This window comes from Eutrema salsugineum, unplaced genomic scaffold (genome assembly GCF_000478725.1).
Source record: "Eutrema salsugineum unplaced genomic scaffold, Eutsalg1_0 scaffold_15, whole genome shotgun sequence".
Lineage (NCBI taxonomy): Eukaryota > Viridiplantae > Streptophyta > Magnoliopsida > Brassicales > Brassicaceae > Eutrema > Eutrema salsugineum.
The window spans coordinates 679032-692143 of NW_006256867.1; the positions used below are offsets into that span (position 1 = coordinate 679032).

Below are 13112 nucleotides of genomic sequence, written 5' to 3' on the forward strand. Positions count from 1 at the left end.
GAAATCATAAAAATAATTTACAACATAATGCCAATTTATTTTAAAAGATATATAAAACTAGATAAGTACTTACATATATGCAGGTTTATAATTTCATATCTTATAACCTATGAAACGTTAAAAAAAACAGAAAACAAAATGACATCGCCCATAAAAATATATTATATCAGTTTAAAAATAAAATTATCAACAATTATATAATATATATATACACAAAATAATAGGAATACAATAATTAAAGCAAAACTATTCTAACAAGACTACACTAACATAACAATAACTATTTTATGAATTAACATAATTTCTCGGGTCTAAATAAGTATCCACATATATGCAGGTTTATAATTTAATATATTTTATAACCCCTGAAAATAAAAATAAAAACAAAAATATACAAAATGAGATCCAATTATAAAGTTTTTTTTAATAACTTTGAATCATTCTCGTTTATATAAATAGGAACCAATTATAAAGTTTTTTTAATAAGATTTGTTAAAAATATAATTAAAAATTTATTAAACATGTGTCAAAATCTTATCGATTTACTTGACATGTGTCACGATCTGGCGAGTTACTAATTTTAAATCATTCTCTTTTATATAATAAGATAATGATAGTGTTATAAAGGTTGAGATAATAAGGGTGATTATAAGGATTATTATTTTGATTTGCGAATATCCTTAAATGCGGATCCATACCTGGACCAATGAAGAGACTAACCAAATTTGGAAATACATCATTTGTAATTTCATCAATTATTCAATTTATTTATAAAATTAACATTTTTGTAAGGTTTTATAACCACAAGTGTTTGGATATGGATTTTTTGATGTTTGAGAAACTTAAAAGATACAAGAAACTTTGATCACCAAATTTCTATTTAAAACTAGGGAGCAAGAAGATGAAAAAGTAAACTAATAAGTAATGAACAGAAATGAGTATGTTTAATTTACATTAATGAGCTTATTTTTATCTTCGTGTGATGAGATTTATTGGGTTAACATTTTCTAGTGTTTGGTTTATTTATTAGATTACATTTGATTTTAACTTAGACATAATTTTTTAAAATTTCTTTTGTAGTGTTTATATTCCACAAGAATCTCCTCCTGGTCCACCAAACGTGAACAAAATTTTTTCCCCCGTTTTAGTCCATAACATTTTTCACTATTTAATAACTTCTTCAACTTAGATGATTTATCAACTTTTTTCATTTCTTTTGCAATGGGATGATCTAGATAGAGAATTGTATAAAATCGCGCAAACTCCATGTCGTTTTGAGTTGGTAGATGACCATTACCCATTGGTGGACTTCTGCCAGACGGAGAAGACTCGACTGCTGCTCCGACTATCATTATATCCACTCTATTATTGATGAGTGGAGATTTTGACTCTTCTAACCTGTGTTTACTAATTGTTTTAGGAGTTTTTGGAGTCTTTTCAGGAGGTTTCAGGTGACTTAGAGACCTTATTAGAGGATTGGAGTGTTTAGGAGGCATTGGAGCAAAAGGAGATGAATTTGAGCAATAAGGAGCTATTTCACACGTTTTTGGAGAAATCATCCGCGGAGCACCTGCTCCCGGTTTGGACCCTTCGTGGAGCACCTGCTCCGGACGGGAGAAAAATAAGGAAAACGATTTTACCTAATCCTAAGTCGCGTGAGATGGAATAAAAAGCCCAGAGCCGCCTGTGTTTTGATTATCACGTTTTTCTACAGACTTTCTACGCTTTCTTTTTACAAGTTCCTGAACCATAGAGTTTTTACTTGTAAGCTTTTGGGAGAAGAAATCTGCTACACTTGAGAAGAATTCTGAACCCTATTATCTCTTCTGCGAATTTTTTAATCCATGAATTCCTTTTCATCTGTTGCTGTGTTTCTTTTCCCCATGTCTGAGTAGATCTCTTAGCTAGATTAAAGCGTTCAAAGGATTTCATGAGTTAGAGGATTAGATGCAAATAGGGCTTGATATCTATTGTCTTCACCATTGTTAGACTTAATGCTTAGGTTGAATTGATCACTCAATCTGCGATTTTAGGTTAATCTGTTCATCAAAAGTGTAATAGGTTGCTAGAATAAACATTGGTGAGCGATTTGTCCTTAGCCAACGACAGTTGAAGTTAAGGCAAATCGTGAACAGATCAAACCTGCTAGCTAATGCTTGTCTGCAATTTTCTAGGTTCAAACGACAGTTTAGGATTTAGGTTGTTAGACAAAGTTATCGAGATCACGACAGTGGATCGATAAGCTTTTCTGTTTGAGTTCGAGACTTGCGTTACACTTGTGCCCTGAATAGTCATCTGGTTCTTATCTCTGAAATTCCTGCGAATTGCTTTGGTCTAGTGCTTGTTTTAATTCGAATTTAAATCGTTGTTTGCCATTCTGTTTACTTTTTAGTTTTCGTAACAAACCATCTTTCGTCTTAGCTTTAATTCAATCCTCGCAAAGTCATAGAGTAACACTGGTCCTCTGGATTTCGAATCCTTTATATTACAACTACATCACTGTTCTATTGCAGTAGGAACTAGGAGTATATCCAGTCTGAATCAAATTTTGGCGCCGTTGCGACGGGGACCAATTCGTTACCTTTGATTTTTGGTTTGAAATTCAGACTAAGGCTTTACTAATTTTTCTCTCTTGTTCTCTTGTTTGCGTGTGTTTCAGGTGTATGTCAAACATATCCACAAGGAGCAACTGCACCGATCTTGTTTCTTTGTCGTACACCGAGCTAGCAAGAGTCGAGCGAGAAAACAGACGTCAAAGGCCTATTCAAGCCAACATGGGCGATCAAGGCAACAATGACAACATGGCTGTCGAGCTACAACAGCTTCGACAACAATTAGAGCAGCTGCAAAAGGTGCAGCAAGACAGGGAGCAGCCACAACCTGCTATTGGAGACAAGGACAGTCCGCATGCTTACTATCACAACAGGGCTGCGATTGCTCCTCCAACCATTCAGAGGCAAGACTTTGAGATCAAACCTCAGCTGATCTCATTGGTGAAGCAGCACCTCTTTCATGGGCTTCCTGCTGAGATTCCGATGGACCACATCGAGAATTTTGAGGAGATTTGCAGCACGACTGGATCAAATGGGATACCAGCTGATTTCTTGAAGTGCAAGCTTTTTCCATTCTCACTTGCGGACAAAGCTTTGCGCTGGCTGAAGTCATTACCACCTGGGTCATTGACTACATGGGAAGAGTGCAGATCAGCATTTTTGGACCATTTCTACACTAAGGCCAAAACTGCAGCTCTGAAGAACAAGATCTCGTCGTTTAAACAGCAACCTGGTGAAGCTTTCTGCGAAGCTTGGGAGAGGTACAAGGAGTACCGAAGAGAGTACCCTCACCATGGGTTCTCTGATGAGCAGATTCTGTCAACCTTTTATGATGGTGTCAACTGGGATTACAGGAATGCTTTGAATGCAGCTAGCAATGGCGATTTCATGACTAAGTCCAAAGAAGCTGCTTATGAGTTGATTGAGAACTTAGCTACAAGCTCCAGCAACAAATCCCAAGAGTATGATAGGTCTAGCAAATCAGTTCTTAGTGTGGAGTTGAGCAAAATCGATGAGCTTACAGCAAAGGTGAATCTGCTGTTGAGAGAGAACCAGAGATCTGTGCATTTTGCTGATGAGGTTGGTGATGCACCTCTTGCTCAAGAGTTTGTAGATGCAGAGAATAATGATCAGATGGAGGTAAATTTCGTGAATGGACAAGGGTATGTGCAGAATCGCAGTTTCAACAACTTCAGAAGCCACCCGAATTTATCCTATAGAAGCAACAATGTTGAAAACCCTCAGGATCAGGTCTATCCGCAGCAAGGAGTGCAGAATCAGTCAGGATTTCAGAAGAACTTCTCCAGCAACTTCCAAGGAAAGCAGTTCATCACCAATCAGAATCGATTTCAAGGTGGAAATCAGCAGAAGTTGCCTTTCACAAGTCTACAGCCTTCTTCGAGTTCCTCAAATAACTCGCAGGATGAGCTGAAAAACTTGATGCAACAGCTGCTGGTTAATCAACAAAAGTCTTCCATGGAGATTAATGCCAAAGTGGACACCATGTACAATGATTTGAATGGCAAGTATGAGGCTGTGTGGACTCATGTGAAGAAGCTGGATGTTCAGGTAGCTCAGACTGCAGAAGCTGTGAAGAGATCACCTGGAACTCTCCCTGGAAAAGGTGAAAACCCCAGGAATGAGTTTGTGAATGCTATTGAGCTTAGAAGTGGGAAGACTCTACATGCTGCACCAACAAGCTCTGTCTCAGAAAAGAGGAAGGAAAAGGACGTGGAGCACCTGCTCCAAGAAGAGGAACCAGCTCATGACGTAAAAAAGACGAAGGAGCACTCTTCCTCCATCGGAGCACCTGCTCCAAAATCTGGAGCACCTGCTCCAGACGTAGATTTGACGATGGAGCACCCTGAGCCAACGAGGGAGCACCTGCTCCAGCCACCTGCTCCAGCAAACATTCCTGCAAGAGTTTACACGCCTAAGGTACCTTACCCAGTTCCACCAAAGAAGTCTCGCAAGGACTTAGAGGATGCAAAGTGCAGGGAGATGCTGAAGGATTTGACTGTAAAACTCCCTCTAGCTGATGCTGTTCAGATGATGCCAGCCCTTAAAAGATACATGAAGGGGTTAGTGTCTGGGAAAGCTGTTGAGGAAGAGAGTGTCATGATGGTTTCGAAGGAGTGTAGTGCTGTGCTTCAGAACAAAGTGCTGAAGAAGAGAAGTGATCCAGGAAGGTTTGTTCTCTCAGTCAGGATTGGAAATGTACTGTTTGCAAGGTCTCTCTGCGATCTAGGTTCAAGTGTGAATCTGATGCCTTACTCTGTAGCCAAGCGATTGGGTTACACCAGATTCAAACCGACGAAAATCTCGCTGGTATTCGCTGATAGATCAACCAAATTCCCTGTTGGTATACTTGAGGATCTGCATGTTCAGATAGGTGATACACTCATTCCAGCAGATTTTGTGGTTCTGGAGCTTGATGAAGAACCCAAGGATCCTTTGATTTTGGGTCGATCCTTCTTATGCACAGCTGGTGCAATCATAGATGTGAAAGAAGGAGTGACAGATCTCCAGCTGGGAGATATGGTGGTGCGATTTGAGATGAATAAACTCTTCAAGAAACCAATGCTGGACGGACAGACATTTGTCATAGATGATGGTTCAGGCATTGCTGAAGAGGTTGCTGAAGAGGTTTTGGCCATCGATCCTCTGGAAGTTGCACTCACCAAAGCTGAAGGAGAACATGGGTATTTGAGTGAAGAAGCCGATGGGTTTGCAAAAATGCTGAATGCAAGCACGAGGATGCAAAGGCTGGTGGCGTACATGAGCTTAGAAGGCAAGGAGAGCTCACCTGCAGAAAAAGCCGACGGAGCACCTTCTCTGACTCCTGGAGCACCTGCTCCCGACGGTTTGATTGATGGACCTTGGAGCGAATTGAGAGCTCCGAAGCTTGAGCTCAAACCCCTTCCTGTGGGGCTCAGGTACGCGTTTCTAGGACCCAATTCGACATTCCCTGTGATAGTGAACTCTGAATTGAACAATGTAGAGATTGCCTTGCTTCTTTGTGAAATTAGAAAGTATAGGAAAGCTATAGGATATTCACTAGATGACATTCCAGGGATTTCTCCTGATCTTTGCATGCATAGAATACATTTAGAAGATGAATCAATGACTTCTGTAGAACATCAGAGGAGGTTAAATCCGAATCTACAAGATGTTGTAAAGAAAGAGATAATGAAACTTCTAGAAGCTGGTGTGATCTATGCGATTTCAGATAGTAATTGGGTTAGTCCAGTTCATGTGGTTCCTAAGAAAGGTGGCATCACTGTGATAAAAAATGAAAGGAATGAATTGATACCAACTAGAACTGTTACTGGGCATCGAATGTGCATAGATTACAGGAAATTGAATGCTGCAACTCGCAAAGATCATTTTCCTTTACCATTTATCGATCAGATGCTTGAACGCTTGGCTAACCATCCTTATTACTGTTTCTTAGATGGTTATTCAGGTTTCTTTCAGATCCCAATCCACCCGGACGACCAGGAGAAGACGACGTTCACATGTCCTTATGGCACCTTTGCATATCGCAGAATGCCATTTGGCTTGTGTAATGCTCCAGCAACATTCCAACGCTGCATGATGTCGATTTTCACTGACCTGATTGAAGACATAATGGAAGTTTTCATGGACGATTTTTCTGTCTATTTGTCTAATCTGTGCAGGGTCTTGCAGCGGTGTGAGGAAAAGCATCTGGTGCTTAACTGGGAGAAATGCCATTTCATGGTGAGAGATGGGATCGTGCTGGGACACAAAATCTCAGAGAAAAGGATCGAGGTGGACAGGGCAAAGATCGAGGTGATGATGAGTCTGCAGCCACCAACATCAGTCAAGGGGGTTCGCAGTTTTCTGGGCCATGCAGGTTTTTACAGACGCTTCATCAAAGATTTCTCGAAGATTGCCAGACCCCTGACGCAGCTGTTATGCAAGGATGTGAAATTTGAGTTTGATGATGCATGTTTGGAGGCATTTCACACTATCAAAGGAGCTCTAGTCAGCGCTCCTATTGTCCAGCCACCAGATTGGGAACTACCTTTTGAGGTCATGACCGATGCTAGTGATTATGCAGTGGGAGCAGTGCTGGGACAGAGGAAAGAAAAGAGGCTCCACGTCATCTATTATGCTAGCCGAACACTCGACGAGGCTCAGTGCAGATATGCCACAATTGAAAAGGAGCTTCTTGCAGTGGTTTATGCTTTTGAGAAGTTCAGGTCTTACCTTGTTGGGTCGAAAGTTGTTGTTCACACAGACCATGCAGCTCTGAAATACCTGTTGACGAAGAAGGATGCCAAGCCAAGGCTCCTTCGATGGATCCTTTTGCTGCAGGAGTTTGATTTGGAGATTAAAGACAAAAAAGGGATTGATAATGGTGTTGCAGACCACTTGTCGAGGCTGAAGATAGATGATGACATTCCACTAAATGACAGCCTTCCTGATGAACAAGTTTACGCCATAGATGTTTCTGGGTTCGACGAGCACCTGCTCCCCACCGGAGCACCTGCTCTGACGACTTTTTGCAACCAAGTTGACATAGATCGGCATTCTGGTTTCCCATGGTTTGGAGAGATTGCAAATTACCTTGCTGCAGAGCAGGAACCTGCAGGTTTTGTGGGAAACAAAAAGAAGAAGTTTTTGAAGGATGTGAGGCACTACTTTTGGGATGAGCCTTATTTATACAGGCATTGCTCTGATGGAATCTTCAGAAGATGTGTAGCTGATGAGGAGATACCAGGAGTGTTGTTTCATTGCCATGGATCCTCTTATGCAGGCCACTTCGCCACTTTCAAGACTGTGTCGAAAATTCTCCAGGCTGGGTATTGGTGGCCCACTATGTTCCGAGATGCGCAGAGATTCATATCCAGGTGTGACACATGTCAGAGACAAGGGAACATCAGCAGGAGGAATGAGATGCCTCAGAATTTCATCTTGGAAGTAGAGATTTTCGATGTGTGGGGTATAGACTTCATGGGACCTTTTCCATCATCTTATGGGAATGAGTATATTCTGGTGGCAGTTGACTATGTGTCAAAATGGGTGGAAGCTCTGGCTAGTCCCACAAATGACGCAAAGGTGGTTTTAAAGATGTTCAAATCTGTCATTTTTCCCAGGTTTGGTGTGCCGCGAGTGGTGATTAGCGATGAAGGCTCTCACTTCATCAACAAAGTCTTTGAAAACTTGTTGAAGAAGAATGGTGTAAGGCATAAGGTGGCGACCCCATACCATCCTCAGACGAGTGGGCAAGTTGAGGTTTCCAACAGGGAAATCAAGAACATTCTGCAGAAGACTGTGAGCACCACAAGGAAGGATTGGGCAGTGAAGCTTGATGATGCTCTTTGGGCATACAGAACAGCTTACAAAACACCTTTGGGGACTACACCATTCCACTTGGTGTATGGAAAAGCATGTCATCTTCCAGTGGAACTTGAGTACAAAGCTGCTTGGGCAGTGAAGCTGCTGAATTTCGATGCAAAGAGTGCTCAGGAGAGGAGAGTAATGCAGTTGCATGAGCTGGAGGAAATTAGGCACCTGGCATATGAAAACTCGAAGATTTACAAAGAGAGGACAAAAACTTTCCATGACAAGAGGATCCTCAACAGAAGCTTTGCACCAAACGATCAGGTATTGCTCTTTAACTCTAGATTGAAATTATTTCCAGGGAAGCTGAGATCGAGATGGTCTGGACCATTCACCATCAAGGAGGTTCGACCATATGGAGCTGTAGTGTTGCTGGACACTAAAGGAGGCGAGTTTGTTGTCAATGGACAGAGGTTGAAACCATACCTTGCTGGTCCAAATATCGCAGAAGGTGAATCAGTCACCTTAAGTGATCCTCCTCAAGCCTAAATGGCTTTCCAAGTCAAGCTAATGACTTAAAACAAGCGCTTGGTGGGAGGCAACCCACCGGTAAAAGTCTCTAACTTTGTGTCTTTTATTCTTAGCTACTAACTTTGTTTTTAGGTTCTTTGTTTTTGAAAAAAAAAAAAAAAAAAAAACAGGTAAGAAGTTGTTCAACGTGGAAGAGAAGATGTGAGGAAGAAGAAGGAAGAGCACCCAACCGGAGCACCTGCTCCATCTGCTGGGTTGGTTGCTCAAAGCGTAAAAACTGACGAAAGAGCACCCCCTCCCAAGTCGGAGCACCTGCTCCAGACGAACAAAAGACGAGGGAGCACCCAGCTCTGTTCCGGAGCACCTGCTCCACCAGGGTGCTCTACATGCGCAAACCAGGTAAGTTTTCTGGGTACTTCTCTAGCTTATTTTCACACCGAGGACGGTGTGAAGTAAGTCCGGGGGAGGATCATGTCTCTTTTACTTCTTTCTTTTGTTTTCTTTCTTTTAGTTCTTTCTTTGAGTCAGTTTTTAGTTTGTTTGTTTGAGTCATTTAGTTTCTTTGAGTCAGTTGGTTATATGAGTCAAGTCAAATCTTGTGGGAATGAGGACCAATTCTATGATGATTTCAGACCATCTCTTCTAGTGATTATTGCTGCAGAATCATCTAGATCGACTAATGGAAAATCCAAAGACAAAGCAGTAGACTAGAGGAGCCCAAAATTCTTGACTAATCCATTGAACCTGAGCTAATTTCTCAGCTCTTCATTTTCCTCATCGATCAGGTTAGTGCTCATAGGGCTTGACTCCTCATTCTTACCTGACAAATAAAGACCTGTGTGATAGATTTGGTATTCCTCTCTCATGTTCTAAGCATTGTTTTAGGCTGTTTTTTAAAAAAAACAAAAAAAAACAAAGAACAAAAGGCAGAAAAAATTAAAATGATTTTCTTTTAGAAGTAAAGGGTTAGGAAAATTTCCAAGGATCCCATTATTTTACTTCTAAAGTGGAATGATCACACAAGGGATGGAAGCGAGGGGTAGGAAAATTTCCTGTGACCCCATTATTCGCCTACACCTTTGATATATGATGAGGGGAAAAACCGGGGATTCGGTGGCAATCACCATCAATACTCGCGTCTTTGAACCTTGTTATATGTGCCAAAAAAAAAAAAAAAAAAACGAAACAGCTTGAAAAGTGAATAAGTTCGGGGGAGAGGAAAGGTACTTTTGTGTAGTATGGTCGATTTGTTGAGGTATAAGTATGGGAACGAGTCTAGAAGGTCCTTAGCACTGGTTTTATCGATGAGATTCAGCGATGATGGGACATGGATGATGTTATGAAATTGAGGGACTAATCTGGAAAGCTGCAGCGTCTACGGAGAAGTACATGGAGGTTAGATTTTTGATTGATTTTGCAGCAGATTGTCACATGTCTTGGTCAGGTTTACGGTCTTTTGAGTTTTGCAAATTCCCAGTTTTATTCAGTCATTCTTTTGGAATTGAATTTGAGTTTGTTTGAGGACAAACAAGGATCCAAGTTCGGGGGAGTTGATGAGTGGAGATTTTGACTCTTATAACCTGTGTTTACTAATTGTTTTAGGAGTTTTTGGAGTCTTTTCAGGAGGTTTCAGGTAACTTAGAGACCTTATCAGAGGATTGGAGTGTTTAGGAGGCATTGGAGCAAAAGGAGATGAATTTGAGCAATAAGGAGCTATTTCACACGTTTTTGGAGAAATCATCCGCGGAGCACCTGCTCCCGGTTTGGACCCTTCGTGGAGCACCTGCTCCGGACGGGAGAAAAATAAGGAAAACGATTTTACCTAATCCTAAGTCGCGTGAGATGGAATAAAAAGCCCAGAGCCGCCTGTGTTTTGATTATCACGTTTTTCTACAGACTTTCTACGCTTTCTTTTTACAATTTCCTGAACCATAGAGTTTTTACTTGTAAGCTTTTGGGAGAAGAAATCTGCTACACTTGAGAAGAATTCTGAACCCTATTATCTCTTCTGCGATTTTTAATCCATGAATTCCTTTTCATCTGTTGCTGTGTTTCTTTTTCCCATGTCTGAGTAGATCTCTTAGCTAGATTAAAGCGTTCAAAGGATTTCATGAGTTAGAGGATTAGATGCAAATAGGGCTTGATATCTATTGTCTTCACCATTGTTAGACTTAATGCTTAGGTTGAATTGATCACTCAATCTGCGATTTTAGGTTAATCTGTTCATCAAAAGTGTAATAGGTTGCTAGAATAAACATTGGTGAGCGATTTGTCCTTAGCCAACGACAGTTGAAGTTAAGGCAAATCGTGAACAGATCAAACCTGCTAGCTAATGCTTGTCTGCAATTTTCTAGGTTCAAACGACAGTTTAGGATTTAGGTTGTTAGACAAAGTTATCGAGATCACGACAGTGGATCGATAAGCTTTTCTGTTTGAGTTCGAGACTTGCGTTACACTTGTGCCCTGAATAGTCATCTGGTTCTTATCTCTGAAATTCCTGCGAATTGCTTTGGTTTAGTGCTTGTTTTAATTCGAATTTAAATCGTTGTTTGCCATTCTGTTTACTTTTTAGTTTTCGTAACAAACCATCTTTCGTCTTAGCTTTAATTCAATCCTCGCAAAGTCATAGAGTAACACTGGTCCTCTGGATTTCGAATCCTTTATATTACAACTACATCACTGTTCTATTGCAGTAGGAACTAGGAGTATATCCAGTCTGAATCAATTATCTATCAGATCAAATAGTTTTCCTGGCCAATAACCGATATGGACAGCTGGTTTTTTGTATTTTACATATAATACTCACCAGTTTTTTTATTTTTGATCCTTCAATGAATAATAATATAAAAAATTACACATGTCAGATTTGATATAAGTATTAAAAAAAAAGACATCTAAGACAATCAAAAATCTTGTTAGAATTGATATATCCAAAAACAAAACAAAAAACAAACAAAAATGTATCTAGTATCTAGAAAAGTGTATTTGATCCATCATAATCTTTCCCTAAATCTTTATCTTGATTATATTTTAACATGATCAACTTGTTACACAATATATGTTAGACTTGATTTCTTGAAATAACAATTAAGCTTTATAAAAAATGAAATAACAATTAATATCTATTATATAGGAAATCATATATATGAACTTATAATTTAAAATTTAACATTTTCATATACTAACATACAAAAAAACAAAAGTTCTCAAACATTTTTTTTTCAATTAACGATCATATGTAAATCTAAAATTATAAAACTTATAATTCAGAATCGAATAGAATGTGGGTTACCTTCTGAATAGTAAGAGCAATGTTTCTTTCTTCTACATGAGCTTGACCTAAAGGTTCAGTTAAAGGATCCGCTTTAGACACTTGAATAAAACCAAGACATATTGTATTATAACAACTTTCTCCATTTGCACCCTGCCATTAATTAATCATATCCATGTATTAGTGTAATCCATTATCCATGTGATAAAAATAGTTTAAAAGTATATATACGTTTTAGATAAAAAAGAGTACAAGTACAATATAAAGTATATGTACATTAGTAGGGATATTTAGTTTATAATTACTTAGATTCAAAACATATTATATATAACATGCTCATTAAGGGGGTGTTTCGTAGGAACTGTGACTTGTTACTGTTATTTTATAAGAAACAATTTAAAAACTTTTGTAACTATGACTTTGAAAAAAAAAAGCTTCAATTTGTTGGCTTTAAAAAAAACTCACGCATGAAGAAAAAATGGAAGTTGGGTTTTGAGAAATTTTAGGAATTTTATGACTTTAAAACAGTAAAAGTTTGCTTCGAGAATTTAAAACTTTAAAGAATTTTAAAATAAATTAAAGTCTTAAAAGTCTCTTTCCAGCTGTAGCAATAGTTGTACCTTCCAAAATCCATAACTCCATGTCCATCCATCACCAAATATACTTGGATTTACCTGTGAGTCAAATTAAAACATTTCATTTTTTAAAGCTGCTGAATATAATAAAAACTTCTTTTTAAAATTTTTTCATAAACATTAAATTTACCATCCAACCGATTTGGTTAACATTATCTTTGCTGTTAACTCTTCTGCCAACATATATGTGAGCATATGAAGCTTGGTCACCACTAATATTCAAGTCATGTACACTTATCCAAGATGTTATACCATAGTAAGGACCATGATGCAATCTAACTCCTGCAAACTGAAAACTTTAAATCATTTTAATATATATAATCAAAACACAAGTAACTGAAAGTAGAATAATTGAGAATACAATTGCGTATTTACATGTGTCCCACGACTTTCAACTGTGAACGGATTGAAATGTTTTTTGCAAAATATTGACTCTTTGCTACATACTCTTTTGTGTTCCTGAGTATAGGAACTGTACCATTCAGACAGTCGATTATCTTTTTATAAATTTTGCTTTTAACTTGTTCTTTTGATTTATGAATTGAAAAAGATGGTTCCATCTACATAAATCATATTGTCACACCATATATAGATGAAGTTAGGGATTAAATCATATTAGACTTACCAAAAGTTACAACTAAGTTTTTTATGAACATGATGCTGACAAATATAATTTGTATGTGAGAAAGTTTGATGAATAAAAATACCTGAATTTTGTGGTTTTGGAGTAATGGATGATTTAGTGAAGGTTGTTTGTATAGATCAACACAATCGTATATCATCTTCTCATTTAACTATATGGAAAACATATAT

The 13112-nt window shown here is 38.7% G+C and overlaps 1 non-coding gene and 1 pseudogene across 1 annotated transcript; both read right to left on the reverse strand.

Moving 5' to 3' along the window:
• Window positions 1-1083: 1083 nt before the first annotated feature.
• On the reverse strand, window positions 1084-12859 carry LOC18021733 (annotated as a pseudogene).
• On the reverse strand, window positions 3246-3352 carry LOC112088312. The gene has a single exon (XR_002900474.1). It is a non-coding gene; the product is annotated as a small nucleolar RNA R71 (small nucleolar RNA).
• Window positions 12860-13112: the final 253 nt, after the last annotated feature.